Source organism: Magnolia sinica, chromosome 4 (genome assembly GCF_029962835.1).
Source record: "Magnolia sinica isolate HGM2019 chromosome 4, MsV1, whole genome shotgun sequence".
In the NCBI taxonomy this organism is placed as follows: Eukaryota; Viridiplantae; Streptophyta; class Magnoliopsida; order Magnoliales; family Magnoliaceae; genus Magnolia; species Magnolia sinica.
In genome coordinates this window covers 16,212,201-16,226,131 of record NC_080576.1, presented here as the reverse complement: position 1 = coordinate 16,226,131, position 13,931 = coordinate 16,212,201, and positions in this window count along the sequence as shown.

Sequence of the window (13,931 nt, the reverse complement as noted above, 5' to 3'; positions counted from 1 at the left end):
TATTGTTTTTTATTATAAAAAAATAATTTATTTTATTAATTGTTTTTTATTACTTAAGTTAAATTATTTTCTTCATTTTCATTAGTAACACATTAATTTAGAAAATTATTTAAGAGAATATGCTCTTTGGCCATGAACTCCTAAGTTTATAAGATTGGAAAATCATCCCATGAATGGATAAATGATCTAATGGGCCTCACTTGATGATGATTCATATCGAGGTGGCGTCACATGATGGATGATCCACATCAATGGTCCACCCCTAATGATGAATGGCCTACATCCAAAGCAAGCCCCACATGATGGGCAACCTACATCAGAAGTAGGCTCCACATGATGGGAAATTAATAATGGTTGGCCCCACATGATTGACATTCACATCAAGGGTCAACAGTTGGCCCCACATGATTGAGAGTTCACATCAACGGTCAATGTAATGATGAGTGGCCCATATCCAAGGTGGGACCTGCATCATGGATGGTCCATGTTGGAGGTGGGCCTACAGGATGGATGTTCCACATCAAAGGTGGGTTCCACATGATGGGTAGTAGATGTTGAAATGGGTGCAAGCTAATGGACAACAACATTAATAGTGGGCCCCACGTGATGAATGACTAACATCAAAGGTGGACCCTACCTAATAAACTTTGCACATTAAAAGTTAACTCCTAATGATGAATGATGCACAACCAAGGTGGGCTCTGATGATGGACGTCCTACATCAAAGGGGAGACCCACACAATGAATGATTCACATCAAAGATTGGCCCCACATGACGGACAATGGATGTGAGAGGGACCAAACAGACTTTTAGAAAATTACTTATAATCTTGAAAACCAAATGTACTTTTATACTTTTTGGATGATACGTACATTGTTTACCAAATATATTTGTTGATTAAGCAGAAACCAAAATAAGCGACTTATGACATAAGTAGCTTATTCGCTTATTTAAAGTAACTTTTGGAAATGTTTGGAAAGGGGGATTAAATGGCATTGAATTGCACGCAATGATTACACGTATGGAGATACCATGTTATTTTGACCATCTAATGTCATGTTTAGGACCAAATTCTTTTTCGAGAAAAAAGTTTTATTAAGGGCCCATTTGGATACCATCAAAGAAGTTACTTTTTCTACTTACAACATTAGATAAGTAACTTATTTTAGATAAGTAAGTTTGGTTTATAATTAGTTATAAGTAACTTTTTTTTATTTAAAAGTATTTAATCAATTCAATTAATTTTTTAACTTTTCTACTTTTCATAAGTTACTAAAGAAAGGCAAGAGAGACCATTGAGAGAAGCTGATAAGTGGGTTGTTTACCAAATATACTCATGTTCTTGATAAGTAGTAACTAAAATAAGTTACTTGCGACAAAATTTATTTTTCTTAAGCAACTTACGATTCAAACGGGCCCTATATGAAATGTGCAGTTGGTGGACCATGAAATTGTACTTAACAGACTAGATTTCACAATTGATGCCAATCACCTATATTGATATGCAACTCAACTGTCACTTGTAAAAAGCACATATGGATCAACAGTATAGATAAAACACATGCATCAATATAAGCCCCACATATATGGTCGAAGACATCAAAACTCACAAAAAAAAAATAAATAAATCAACCATATCTCTATGGACTAGATGATATAATACTTGGATTAAGCCAATCCCTTCCACCTATTCCAATTGCTGGGACGAAATTACGGTAGACCAAAGCAATTCCATACCATCTAATCTGAAGTTCCAAACGGGTTTATTATTTAAAACTTTTTTAGCCAGGCTTGTGTGACCTTACGAATAAGTTGGATGACAATAAACATCACGGTGGCATTAAGTAGGTTTTCAGGGTTGGTATCATCTTCTTCGTTATTTCTTGTGATTGTCCACTTGAGTTTTAGATGTTTTCATTTTTAGCTCATGATATAAAATTAGCTAACAAAATGGATAGAAGGAAAGGATATATAATATATACATAACAGTAGCATCTGCGGCCGGCAATGGGTTTCCATCCTACGTAGCATGCTCTGTGAAGGGGAATTGAGTGGTGCGACGTGGGAGAATTTGATTGGTGAGGTTGCACATGATAAAAGTCTTAAATAGGCCCGGGCTGGTCTCTGACAGCAGATAACTGTAGCAATAGAATCTCACCACGTCATCTTTCCACCGAGATGGGTGGACTCGGACTGATGCCATGTTTGAAAAAAAAATGTAGGGTCCACCATGATGTATATATTTTATTCAAATTGTTCATCCATGTGAGGATGATTCAAATATCAGCTGGACCACACCATTGAAAACAATGGTGTTTTTTTTTTTTTTTTTTTAAAGTTAGCTTGTTAGTACAAGCCACTGTCAATTCACAGGTCACTGTTAGCCACCCCCACCGGGGAATTGATACCAAGACCTCAGCGTTGAAACGAGGTATCAAAAACAACAACAATAGTGATTAAATGGTCGACGGTAAAAAAAACTTTTTCTGTCCTTCAAAAGTGCAAATAAACATCACAACAAGTCTCAGGAAGTTTTGGACTATGTATGTTCAATCACCACTGTTTCATGTGGTGTGGTCTACTTGAGATTTTGATCTGCCTCATATTCTAGCTAATGCCCTAGAATGAGTTGGCGCAAGATGAAAGGAATGAATGAAACAAATACATCATGGTGGGGGTGACAGGGCTTTTCCAGCACCCATGTGGTAGATGGGTCACTGCGGAAACCGATGGTAGCTCCTCACCACCCAATCTACGTCCGCACATGCCGACAGCATATTTTCATGCTTGATTTGAACCGTCATTGCATGGGCCCACTATGATAATACTTTCAGAAAAAGACAAACGTAGTCGACCATTAACTACGTGAGAGTGGAATGAAATTATTTATAGCCGTACATTTGTTTCTAAATTTCTGGACCATGATTAACATAACCCCCTATTTCTGTACATCTCCATTTACGGCCTCTTTGGATCATGGGATTAGGTGGTGCCGAAATGCCTTTGGTCCCATGTTAATTTTATGGGGAATTTGAAAACCAAGGAGAGAATTAGATTAATACAGGAATCACATAATCCTGGCCCCAAGGGAAGATACTTTGCAATTTCTAAATGATTTTGAAATCCACTTATATTTGTGGGCCTGCCATTTGTTTATGTGTGGTTTTTTACACATGTTACATCCCACACACACTCACATACTCAAACTACAGTAGGATTTCATCCTAATAGATATACAAAACCCTTGACCTCACGTTGAAACTCTTGCTAGTAATTAGCACTGAGGCACGAATAAAGACCCAACATTCAAGTTGCATGTAGGTATATATGACTGGCATCAATTGTGAAATCCGGTCCACCAATTATAAATCCATGGTCCACCAAACAAGGATTTCACTTAATATCGTGTTTTTCCCTAATGAAGAGTTCCATCTCAAATGTGGGATTTGGTCAAAATAACATGGTATTTTCAGACATAAGAGTGTTAATTAATATATTGCAATTCCATACCATTGTGCAAGAGGAGTTAGATAGCTTGTGACGGATGATTTCGATCCTACACATGTGCACCGGCGAGCAGATGCTTTGTGTGTGGATCACCTGTTCATCACCACACGTGACCTAAGAGGAAAGGGTCATGCTGCATCTATGTGGGCTCACGATCCACCGTCTGTTGGTAAGTGGTCTTATGATCTGAACGGTCTATGTTGTGTGCTCTAATATATATTTTATTTGAAGGATGATTTTGGCAATGACTGTTCATGGATGAATGTGGGTTCCAACCCATGGCTCCACCATAGAGTGTGTTTAAACAATAAATATTTCTGAATTTAGAATCCGGCCTAAATGTAGTCTTTGAAATCTAATGTATCGAATCACATGTACTTAGGCAATTTGCGTACCATGTAATCTGTTTAAAAAAAGACCTAGATCCTACTGTAATGTATCCATTAAAAACTTCCCAAGTCCAACCATAATGTTTATTTGTCATCCAATTTGTTGATTTGGTTACACAGGCTTAAAATCACAAATATCATATTTTGTTTGTACCAAAATCTGTTCGGACTAGAGAAACCGTGCAGGTCGAGCCATTTAGTATAGAAGATACTTGATAAGGATATGTTAGAGGTTGAAGGTTAGATAATCTTTTTAGGAGTATTTTTGGTATTTAGGTTATCTCCAAATAAGGGTAAGCAACATTTCAAGCCATGTCAGCCCTATAACGCGTTTTGAGTGTCCAACAAAGAAAAGATCATGATTGAGAAATGTAAAGCGCCATGTTTGTTGTCTCGTCTCTCATATAAAACTATAAATAGCATAATCTACCCCCGTAGTTTCGGTTCATCCCTGTGCATACATTGGACCAACTCTTAGTTGTAGCCAGTAGTTATAATTCTCTTCCATATGCACTTGCGTCTCGAATTTGAAGGAAAACTTTATCTTAGGAACCCGTCCTTCTGTACTCATATGCTAGGCCAATCATAATTGTAATATTCTGCATTACTTTTGTCTCGCTTATTAGCACATTACTTCCTAAAGCAATTTGTTGCTCTCAACCAAGTCAACAATCTTACAATAGTGATAAGTTACACATCTTTTTCACATTCACCTCTAACATTTTTCATGCAATCATACAAATGTCATTCCTTTGAAAGTACTTAAATACTTAAATATTTAAATATTTAAGGAAGTGCACCAACCTCCTCCAATTGCCTTAAAAAACGAGAGCACAATAGTTGGCTAAATAGACAAATGGTCGGACCATGATTGAACATTGTTCTGTTTCAATGCTAGAGTCTTTTGTCATGGTTTGAATCGGATCTAATCAACTCTAACACGCCTGTGAAACTTCACACTTTGACTGAATTCAAGACTAATGGGTTCATCGAAAACTTTTGTTCCCCATGAAGTTCTATAAAGTTTAAATGATAGGTGTTCAATGGCCACCGTTTCTTGTTGCATGGTACACCTAAGATTTGAATTTGTCTCATTTTTAGGCTTATGCGCCCTAGGAAAAATGAATGGACGGTATGTTTAAAACACATACATTATGATGGGCTCACAGCTTTTTCAACACCGACCAGTTATGTGATGAGAGCCCCATCCAATGGCAAGTGGCCGGACCTCTGGTTAGTAAACACTAGTTATAGAGTCCTGCCATTTTGTCATCCCATGTGTACCGTTTTACGGGGACGCTGATTGGGTACTTCCCCGCTTGTTCCAAGCTCGGGACAGCTAGGGCTTCGGGGATCACTGTGATGTATGCATTTTATCCGCACCGCCCGTACATTTTTTTAAAGTTACATTTTAAGTTATAAGCCCCAAAAATGATATAGATCTAAGTTTCAAGTGGGCCACACCACAGGAAGTAGCGGTGCTAATGATACTTACCATTGAAACCTTCCTGGGGCACACCGTAATGTTTATTTTCCATCCAACTTGTTCATAAGGTCATAGAGACTTCGATGAAGGGAAAACACAACCATCAGCTTGATTCAAAACTTCTATGGCACCCAAGAAGTTTTTTATGATAAGAATTTAATCCCCATTTTGTGGTCCACTTGATTGTTTGATCTACCTCATTTTCTAGTCTAAAATTTAATATGACATGTAAAAATGCATAGACGGCGTGGATAAAATCCATACATCACGGTGGCCCCTGGAGCCCTAGCCCGTCCTGAGATCGAAATGGGGTAGGGGAAGTACCCAATTCGCGTCTGTTTTTTGTGCATAAGCAGAACACCTGCAATTAACTTTTATGGGAAAAGACGACTTACCAGTAAAGACGAGGTGGCGGTTTGCTTGCAGTGCCATGGCGCTGGAAGATCACCATAATGTATGTGTTATATTTGTGCCGTTCATCTATTTTTTCAGCTCATTCAACGCACCAAATCAAATCTCAATTAGACTCTTAGTTGTAGCCAGTGAATGTAATTCTCTCCCACCTGCACTTGTGTATCGAATTTGAAAGAAAATTTTAATTTAGGAACCCATCCTCCTATACTTATAGGCTAGGTTCCATTTCTTTTGCCTTGCTCATTAACACATTACTCCTCGAAGTAATTTGCCGCTCTCAACCAGGTAAAAGATCCCACTATAGTGATAAGTTACACATCTTTTTTACATTCACATATAACATTTTTCACACAATCGTATAAATATTTTCGTACCTTCGAAAGTGCTTAAATATTTAAATATTTAAGGAAGTGCTCCAACCTCTTCCAATTGCCTTAAAAAACGAGAGCACAGTAGTTGGCTAAACGAGCAAATGGTCGGATCATGATTAAACATTATTATTTTTCAATGCTAGAGTCGATTGTCACGGTTTGAATCGGATCTAATCAACCCTAACACGCTCACAAACTTCACATTTTGGCTGAATTCAAGACTAACGGGTTCATCTAAAACTTTTGTTCCCCGTGAAGTTCTATAGAGTTTAAATGATAGGTGTCCAATGGCCACCGTTTCTTGTTGGATGGTACACTTACGATTTGAATCCGCCTCATTTTTCGGCTCATGCCTTAGGAAAAATGAATGGATGGTGTGTATAAAACACACAAATTATGGTGGGCTCACAGCTTTTTCAACACCGGCCGAGTAATGTGATGAGAGCCCCATCCAATGGCAAGTCGCCAGACCGCTGGTTAGTACACACTGGTTATAAATTCCTGCCATTTTGTCATCCCACGTGTACCGTTTTACGTGGCCGCCGATTGGTTACTTCACCGCCTGTTCCAGCTCGGGACAGCTGAGGGCTCCGAGGATAACCGTGACCTAAGTTATAAGCCCAAAAAAATGAGATAGATCTAAGTTTCAAGTGGGCCACACCACAGGAAGCAGCGGTGCTAATGACGCCTACCGTTGAAACCTTCTTGGGGCCCACCATGATGTTTATTTTCCATCCAACCTGTTCATAAGGTCATAGAGACCTGGATTAAGGGAAAACATAAATATCAGCATGATTCAAAACTTCCGTGGCACCCAAGAAGTTTTTTACGGTAAGAATTTAATCCTCATTTTGTGGTCCACTTGAGACTTAAATCTGCCTCATTTTTTAGGAAAACATTTAATATTACATGTAAATATGCATGGACGGTGTAGATAAAATCTATACATCACGGTGGCCCTCGGAGGCCTAGCCTGTCCCGAGCTTGGGACGTGCGGGGGAAATACCCAATCCGCGCCCGTTATATGTACATAAGCAGGACACCTTCAAAACTTTTATGGGAAAAGACAACTAACCAGTAAAGAAGAGGCGGCGGTTTTCGGGCGCGGATTAGCTACTGTCAGATTGAGTGGCGATACTCGGTACTGAAGTAACGTCACCAAGTTTCGTGGGCTGATGTATGTTTTGTATCTACGCCGTCCATCCATTCCTAATTTTAGGACACAGTAACGCCCACCGTTAAAAACTTCTAAATGTCACAAAAGTTTTAGATCGAGCTGATATCTGTGTTTTCCGTTATTTTATGTCTTTTTTAAACTTTTCAATGGGTTGAATTTCTGAAAAACATTACGGTGGGCCTTAGGATAGTTTCAACGGTGGGAATCACTCTCCCCACTGTTTTCTGTGGTAAAGTCTACTACAGCTTTTTATCTGCCTCATTCTTTGTCTACTGCTATTAAATAATATCTTAAAATGGATGGACGGTATGGATACAACACATATATCATGGTGGGCCCACGTACTTCGTGACGTCACTTCATTAGCGTGTCTCGCTACTCAACCTGTCAGCAGCTAATCCGCGCCCGCGGTTTGCTTGCAGCGCCACGGCCGCTGGAAGATCATTATAATGTATGTGTTACATGTACCGTTCATCTATTTTTTCAGCTCATTCAACGCACCAGATCAAATCTCAATTAGACCACATGACAGGAAAGGATAGCGATGCTCACCGTTGAAACCTTTCTTAGGACCCAAACACATTACACCTCCGATATGGACGTAAGGAAAATACGGACATCAGCAGATTCAAAACTTCCCTCGCTCCGAAGAAGTTTTTAACGGTGGGAGTTCAATACTCACTGGTTTCTGTGGTGTGGTCCACTTGAGCTTTGGATCTGTATAATGGTTCATCTGATACCCTTAAAACGGCTGAAGAAACGGATGAATTGAGTGGATATAACACATACGCCCCACGGAGCTTAACGCTGAAAGAATCCCAACAGCACGGCAATGTGCGTTCCTACCGATGTTCCAATGCTCTGGTTCGTACAAGGGCGACTCATGATGAGGGAATCCATGCCGTTGGTCTGGAGGGACCCACATTAGATGGTTACTATCTTTAAAAAGTTTCCAGATAAGACGATCATAACCCTTGGATTAGTGGCCTAAAAATATACGGTTATGCATAAAACAAAACAAAGTCCAACAGATGGAAAGAGTAATGTTTCAAAAATAAAAAACTTGGTCATGTCCATTAAAGGTGGGTCCCCCATATCAAAGGTCTAGATCACAAGAATGCTGTCCCAAACTGTTCAAATAGATGCAAAAATAGCCGTATAATTCCTCTTTGCCATATTTAGGTCACTGCCTAAAAAAACGATGACAAACGCTCTAAATTTAGCGGACGTTGACAAGCGTAGACTCCTATCTCCATCTAGAAACGTTCCATCCAACTCAGGCCTCATACGGCGTACGCACAACATCAAAACCATTAATAGTAATATTGATAAAAACTGTGATACTCTGAGAACGTGGGATGGATGATACGCAGGCACTTTAAAATTACACAGAAATTGATAAAGCGTCCAAACTACACTTATACTACCACGTTGGTGCACATTTATTGGACGGTTGAAAATGAAAAAAATAAATCCGATGGTCTCTTTTCAGCAAACAATCGTTCACAATTCAGAGATTAGAATCGTTCGAACAGTCTGATTTTGAGAATTTGACCTAATTACAGCTAAATCCACAGGTGGGTTGGTTTAATCTGGGGTAATTTGTGCCAGGTATACCATTTACAAGTGCCTGCGTATCAAGCGTCGACACTGCCCGAGTATAAAATATAGGAGAGTTATTTGATCCACTGCCTGCGAATGAAGCTTGATACACAGGCTCTCAGAAATTGCAAACGAGGGAGATATTAACTCAATTAAACCGATTAGACACTATTTCATTCAGATTAGAGGACACTTTAATATATATATATATATAAAAGAAAGAAAGAAACGGGGCCTTTGCAAATTATTCATTTTAACCGTCAAATAAATGTCTACTAACCCAATATTATTAAAATAATATAATAAGCTTAAATTTTAATTCATGACACCTCTGAATAGAGTAAACTTGGAACCATTTCTTGGGCAGTTCAATTTGAACTATTTTTGTGCCAAGTCAGCAATTTCTAAGCGTCTGAGTATCAGCGATCATACTCCGCCAGATTATAAAAGCTCTTTCCCCCACTAAGTTGTGGAGGCTTTTGGCGAATCCCATCAAATCAGGTCGCTTTTAGATTCGTGGATTTTCCATCATGATGCGATATGGACCGTACATTACTATCGTACTACGAGTATATTCCGAGGATCTCATCCCAAGATCTTAACCAGACTGACAAACGAGTCCTGCTCCGCATTGAAATGACGGGAAAACTGCAGTTGGGGAATGCTCATCAGGCGTAGGCTTTAGGAGAGGAAACAGATTGACTACTCCCCTGCCATTAGCCAATGGCTAGTGGTCGGTGCTCTGTGGGCCCCATTATGATGTATGTGTTTCATCCATGCCGTCCATCTATTTTTCTAGATCATTTTTTGGTATATGACCAAAAATGAGATAATTCAAAATCTCAGGTGGATCACATTACAGGAAATAGTGTCGAGTGAACGTCAACCATTAAAAACTTTTTGGGGGCCATAAAAGTTTTGGATCAAGCTGATCTTTGTTTTTTTCCCTTCATCTGAGCCTGTATGACCTCATCAACGGATTGGATTTCAAATAAACAGTACAGTGGGCCTTAGGAGGATTTTAATGGTGGATATCCAACCAATATTGTTTTCTTGTAGTGTGGTCCACCTGAGATTTATATCTCTTTAATTTTTTGGATCAAATCCTAAAATGAACTGTAAAAATGGATGAAGCACATACATCATTGTGGGGCCCACAGAGCACCGACCACCAGCCTAACCAATTCGTTTCCTTAGGAGAGAAATCTCAGAAGTGTGGCCCATCGACATGAGGAACTGATTCGATCACTGAAAAATTGGTCCCGCGTTTAAGAAACTTAGGCTAGGCTGGTTGAGGAGCTGATTAGGTGAGACCCTGGTTCCACCGAGATGGGTATGACTCCGGCTCACAGTGATGTATGTGCCTTAAATCCACGTCGTCCAACCATTTTCAAAGCCCGTTATATGTGATGATACCAAAAATGAAGTATGCCCAAATCTTAGGTGGACCACACGACAGGAAATGATAGTGATTGAGTCCCCACCATTAAAAACTTGATAGACTCCACTAGGATGTTTATTTTCCATCCACCCTCTTTTGATAAGGTAACAAAGATCTATACGAAGAGACCATACAAATATGATCTTGATCCGAAGCTTTTGTGGCCCACGAGAAGCTTTTATCGGTCAATTACTGCTGTACTATGATCCATCTAAGAGCTGGGGTCTGCTTCATTTTTTGAATCATGCCTTAAAATAAGTTTTCAATGCCCTAAATAAAGGTGGTATTTGTGTTTTATATTCGTCCAGGTCCGTGTGACCTAACCAAGGGCCTAGGAACTTTTTAATGGTGGGCAATCAATCACCACTGTTTTTTGTGGTGCAGCTCACCTGAGAATTGGATCTGCCTCATTTTTGGGCTAAACCCTAAAAAATGATCCGGTAAAACAGATGAACGGCATGGATACAACACATTCATACCGGTGGGGCCCACAGATTTTCCAGCAACGACGTCAGTGCCTGAGGGTCACTACCGAATTAAGGTGGCAACCGTCCGAACCCCGTGAGCGGAATCCTGCCTGATTTGTGCCTGCAGTGCCGAGTATGATGCTTCTCCCACGCGTCTTATCAAATCTCCTTTTCGTCAGTGGCTGTTTGGGGCGCGAGTTCCCTGCAACACCGATAGCAGGATGTTTCTGCAGCACAAAGCACTGTGGGGCCCACCACAATGTTCATGTTAATCCATACCGTCCATCAGTTCCTCCAGATCATATTAGAAATATAACCCTAAAAATTAGGTAGATCCAGGGGTCAAGTGGGCCAGACCACATCAAACAGTGGGAATCGAAATGTTCACCATTGAAATCTTCCTGGGGTTATTCATTATGATTATACGCCATCCCAACCGTTATTAGGGTGATTCTCAACAGGATGAAGGGAAAAGGAAAATATCATCCTGATCCAACACTTCTATGGGCTCCATTAAGTTATCAATGGTGTGTGTTCAGTTTCCACCTTTTCTTTTGTTGCGTTACACGTGAGCCTTTTTTTCTAGTATATTTTTATCATATCATCGTAAAATGAAATGAAGAAACCGATGGACGGAGTGGATTTTACACTTACATCGCAGTAGACCCCACAGGGCTTTGTGTTGCCAGAACTGTTTGGTAGGAAACTTGCGTCCATCCGTTATGCCTTTGAGAACCGATGAAGCTCCGCAACATGTAGGACCGTGTCATCTTTCCACGTAGCATGTCCTTTTGCAGGATATCGGTAAGTGAAAATGGTAGGCCCCCACCGTGAAAATCACCTGGGACAACAGTCAGGCCCCCGCACAATCGACAGCAGATCTGACTCAGCATACAGTTCTGTTCTGACCCACCTAGATAACAGAGATTTTCATTGCGGGTTCGGCCATTTCGTTGGTACCAATGCCTTCCACAAGTGATATGTTTGCAGTAAAGATAGTTACCATCTACTACATGAGATAATCTGGACCGTGCTTAATGGACGGTCCACGTAATTTGGATACCAACGATCAATGAGTTCCAATACGGCCATATGCCTTGGGAAATTTTTCGTACACTTAACCTACTAGGATCATTATTTAAATAGGCTTAGAGCAAGCAGCTGTAGGTTTTCATTGATAACGACTGTCACTGAGAAAGTGGTGAGGCCGTCGAATTGAAGAAATCGACAAGGTGTTATCAACGGACACTTTTGGTGCATGACTAACTTTAATTGGAGCTCACATAACTAAGATAGTCTGGTGATCGGAACCGTGCATCTTCAAGATGTTATTGGATGAAGGAGAATACTATAAACGTATGCTGAACAGATGGCTATGATCATCAATACCTTTGTAAATGAGAGCTCCAAGAAACGACATTTTCCATGGCTAACCTTCATCTCAGAAGATCTAAGACTGGGTTCATTTTTAATCTGGATTGTTACATCATAGCTCTGGTATGGTAGCACTTCCAAGAAAAATGGTTCAATCATGGGTTTATCTTTGTAGGGCATTGGACCCAACTCAACAATTAGCATATTTAAATACAAATTTTAGACTTATGAGGTTAGTCTATGTTTTAAAAGTAAGGCTCAAATTATTAAATGAGCTAGGTCTTGATCCTTTGAAAATTAAGCTTACCCAGACTTAATTTCTAAATTATTTCAATTTAAATCTTAATGAAACGGACCTGCCCCAGACCCAAGAGAAAGTATTTGATTATGCATGTCTTTTGGGCTAAACAGTAACAACGGTTTACTAGCTTTCCCTTAAACATGAGAATACGGACAGTGCAAATCAGGACCAATGACGCAGAATATACGGAAACCATAATAATTCCACTATCATAGCCACTATATTTTACCTACTGAATTTGAATAACTGTCTCTGTTTGTTTGTTTGTTTGTTTTTTTATTTTATTTTTAATTTTTAATTTTATTTATTTATTTATTAATATCAAAATTGATACTCATCACTAATTGGATGGCGTGGAACTTTACTTTTAGAAAACTCAACCATAATTTCTATGGGAAATTATTTCATATTTTGGCTGTATATGATGCTTGATACATGGGCTCCAAAAAATTATACATGAGGCATACAATTGGTCATGTTAAATTAACTAAATTATTGGACCTACCATCACTAAGTAACATTCTCAAACTAAATCTATCATACAATCCCTAATTGGGAGCGTGGTTTAGGAACCCCTTGGATTTGGAACCCCAAGGATTTGCAATCCTCTTAGTGTGTTTGGCACCCTGGAATGTAAATCAACTTTAATCCAAAAGTACCTATCCATGGTATATTTATAGGGGTTTGAATTTAATTATTAAATCAACTTCAATATATTCTAATTAGTGAGATATGTAATTTTTGACGCAATGGTTGTAATAAGCCTGTTGAAATATATGCTTTGCTCAAAAATAATGAAATTCCAAGTCTCGGATGGGCCACACGTACAAGATTATGTTTGAGTGACTAACCAATGATTATTATACGTTGATTTACATGGACAATGTTTGGACAGTGCTGATCAATATTGGTAGGCCATGTGGCTAATAGAATGATAGTGTATGGTGACATAAATGTTACACTTGCAACTAGTGAAATAATTTTAGGTGTAATCCAAGCTCTCACCGTGGATTACAAACCCTCTCATAAAAGGGATTAGAAATACCCTGCATTTAAAACCCTTAGTTACTTTATGCTGCCCAACAACCAGGGGATTTGAAACCCCCTTAAATCCCCTACAATCTAAGGTGCCAAACAACCCCTTCAAAATTTAGTGGAGACTAATTTATTGAAATAGGAAGTTGGTTATTATCATTTTGAACCATGCAATATATATTCACAAATGGGAGAGCCAGCTAATTAAATAAGCATAATTTTCAATTTATGATACATCTAAACCGAGACCCACATTTTATATACGTTTAATTTGGATATTTCTAAGTTGTAAGTGTTGCATATTGATATAGAGCGGGTCGCGGACAGTTTCTTGGCCAAGATGGACCAGAAAAGGCCCGGTCGACG